Below are 3,285 nucleotides of genomic sequence, written 5' to 3'. Positions count from 1 at the left end.
GTTTGGTAGAAATCCAGGATAGTTTAAGAAAGTTATTAAAATTTCAAAAACTTTAACCACAGAGTGAATGTAATGTTTCCTGGCAGAAAAACTAAGTCCACTTATAAGTAAAATACGGAAAAAATGGAATTTTTTTTTACAAAATTTACTTTTGAATATAATCTTATGATCACAAACAAGCTTCTGTCCAAGTTTGGTAGAAATCCAGGATAGTTTAAGAAAGTTATTAAAATTTCAAAAACTTTAACCACAGAGTGAACATTTGTGGACGCCGCCGACGACGACGACGACGCCGACGGAATGTAGGATCGCTATGTCTCGCTTTTTCGACAAAAGTCGAAGGCTCGACAAAAAGCACACATCAAGTTACGTCTATGTAAAGAAAAACAACTCATACAAATACTAAGATTGCAATGTACAAAAACTTCCTTAACGGCTATTACCGGCAGATCAGTGAGATCACACAATGAGCCAACTCAATTTTCATTTACAAAATTAACTGATCTTAACTGCAAACGACAGAATAGTCTGAATGTTTCTTAGTAGTTACACCAATAATCTATATCGCCTAATCCTTTTGGGAAGAAAATACTTAGGAACCAACCTTCACACAATACCGCTTTGCCAGCGTTACCCCGTGTCTATGAAGGAAATACAGAACTTAACCAGTCATTCATGAAACCCAATACTCTTTAAATGCATGTTTGTATCATGCACATGGAGAAGATGGAATGGGATTTATCCCATACTGCATGGTAACTTGTGAAAAAAAACAATAACTCAAAAGTGTATTCTACTTCAACTATTATAATATCCATCATGTATTAGCATGCAATAAAGGACATCTTCACAAGAACAATAACTTCTCCTGTGAACCTTTATATAAAAATAAGGAGATTGTTATTATTGCTAACGAGGCAACAACCCAACAGAGTTCAAATGACGTGGATATAAGCAAATATAGTCACTGCACGGCCTTCAATACTAAAAAAAGTCAATGAAAATGAGATATAATTCAAACCTGAAAACTAACTGTTTTATTGTTTATATGATTTTTAATTTGTCAATACAAATCTTAATTCTCTGACATATCTGACAACAATGTGTTTCTTGATTTTTGTTTTATTTACTTAATATACGTCTGTGTACCTTTTTTTCCTTTGTGGTTGCTATCAAAATAATGTTTACCCAACATTTTTGGTTCTGTGATTTATTTATACTGATTGATGCTTCAGTATTTAAAAAAAATCTTTGAATCTTGTTCTTATAAAATTGAAGCTGTTTAAGCATGATACAATGAAAATCCTGAACATTATATATTTTTTTAATTCTTCACATTTTTCACATAAAATCTGTGTCCAGAAATCATCATTGGTTTGTCTACAAAAGAAAGTAAATATTAAAATCATTATAATTTTTGATCACCTGCATAGCATATATGAAAAACAAATTGTTTGAAAAAAAAACATCATAGAAATATATTGTATAAATTATTGTCCTGGGGCAAGCTGAATCCTGCCCTCGGAGTGCGAGATTTTCTCGCTGCGTTGAAGACCCATTGGTGACATTGGGCTGTTTCCTGCTCTTTGGTCGGGTTGGTGTCTCTTTGACACATTCCCTGTTTCTATTCTCTATCCAAACCATGCATGGGTTTTTCGCATTGTTGAAGGCCTATAATTGCTCACATCCACTTCATTTGAAGTTGGTTGGATAGTTGTCTCATTGGAATACATACCGCATCTCCTTATTTGTATAATGTTGACATTTTGGTCCTTTTATCTTCACTTTTTGTTTTAGTCTACGTGATGACCTCTTAATCATGTTGATGTCTACTTTTTGTAATTTATGTCATTGGGTTCACCGGTTGCTGCCTCATTGACACCTCCTTTCATTGATGCTGAATCTATTGTTTTATTGTCTATTGTTTAGCAGAAAATCGAATTTTCATTGTTTTTTCTCGTGCCATGGTTTTGTTCAGCATTAAAAAAAAATACAGGCTTAGATAGCGACTTGATATCTTCCCTGACAACATTTTTATTCATTTATGAACTTTTTTGTGTGTGAAAAAAATGCCTTTTAATAGTGCAATAAAAGTGCAAAAAATGTATTTTTCTATTTTAAGTTGACCGGTCCAGACTTACAAACAGTATATTTAAATTTTTAGATAGTGAAATATGAGTTAAACGAAATTACTTTTCATAACAACGTGTCCCACTTCTTATCTGTATTGTATAAGCTAAATGCATTTGTTTTAAAAAAAAATCAGGTATAAAACATTTTGACCGTTTGGTGTATGTACAAAATGGCATCTTCTAGATACACTTTGTTTGTTTTCTTCTACTTATGGTTTTGGATTGCGTTCCCTCCTTTGAATGTGTACATCATTGTGTATCTCTCCTCCCCTTTTTTACACATACCAAGATGCAAACTCCCTTATACAGATAGATACAACAAACTAATCTTGAAGGTCATATTTCGGCGTCATAGCACTTTTCTATCAAGTATTTATAACGTTAAAGATATTACATATCAACCCCAAAATGTATTTATAGCGAGTACGACTGTTCGAGTGGTCCCAGTCAATACAAAAATTGCCATTTATTGTATAATTATTAACTCGTTTGCATAGCACGGACATGCATGAAATAATATAATTACTCGATGTATCAGGTTGCATTGAGATTTATGTTACAGTTTGTGTTGTTATATCATCTTACCAAGGTTGGATGTGCTGTTATTTTCCTTCGCGGCCATGAAAGCCATGCTGTCTGGTGTTTTCCATGACTTGTATTTCGTCACAAAAAAATTATAAATAGCTTTAAACAACAATCGATACACTCGGGCTTTTCAATAATATTATCGTAATGTCATTTCTTCCGAAGTCAATAACCAACTTCTTGGTTATTCGTCTCTGACATTATCCTAAAAAACAAGCTAAAAAAGCCGATACTATTCCGATTGTCATAAATTACCATTTTTATATCATTTGTCATCCAGACGCTATACTTTGAAAAATAAAGCGGCTGGATGATCGAGACTAAACCTTTTGTAGTTCTTCTCATTATTTTACTGTCGATCGAAAGTTTATCGAAACGCATCGAAACTTAAAGTTTGCTACCATTTTCTCTTGCACCAAGAAGAAATGGGGTCAAATGTTTCATTGCTGTTCTAACCATTGGTATAGATTTATGTTTTATTTTGTTTGAGAACATCTTTAGCCCTTTTCAGTAACAAGTATCTGTCCCTGCAGCTAATTTTTTTTAACAATAATTGGACGCTTACTTT

General features: G+C 33.0%; 1 long non-coding RNA gene across 1 annotated transcript; it reads right to left on the bottom strand.

The window, feature by feature from the left end:
* Nucleotides 1-1,018: 1,018 nt before the first annotated feature.
* On the bottom strand, nt 1,019-2,905 carry LOC127728739 (uncharacterized). Its single transcript, XR_007994346.1, has 2 exons — nt 2,718-2,905; nt 1,019-1,380 (listed from the first exon to the last, which is right to left on the bottom strand). It is a non-coding gene; the product is annotated as an uncharacterized LOC127728739 (long non-coding RNA).
* Between the last annotated feature and the right edge of the window lie 380 nt (nt 2,906-3,285).

Source organism: Mytilus californianus, unplaced genomic scaffold (genome assembly GCF_021869535.1).
Source record: "Mytilus californianus isolate M0D057914Y unplaced genomic scaffold, xbMytCali1.0.p SCAF_2, whole genome shotgun sequence".
NCBI classification, from domain to species: Eukaryota; Metazoa; Mollusca; class Bivalvia; order Mytilida; family Mytilidae; genus Mytilus; species Mytilus californianus.
Note: the sequence above shows the minus strand (reverse complement) of the source record. Positions and strands in the feature narration are given on the sequence as shown.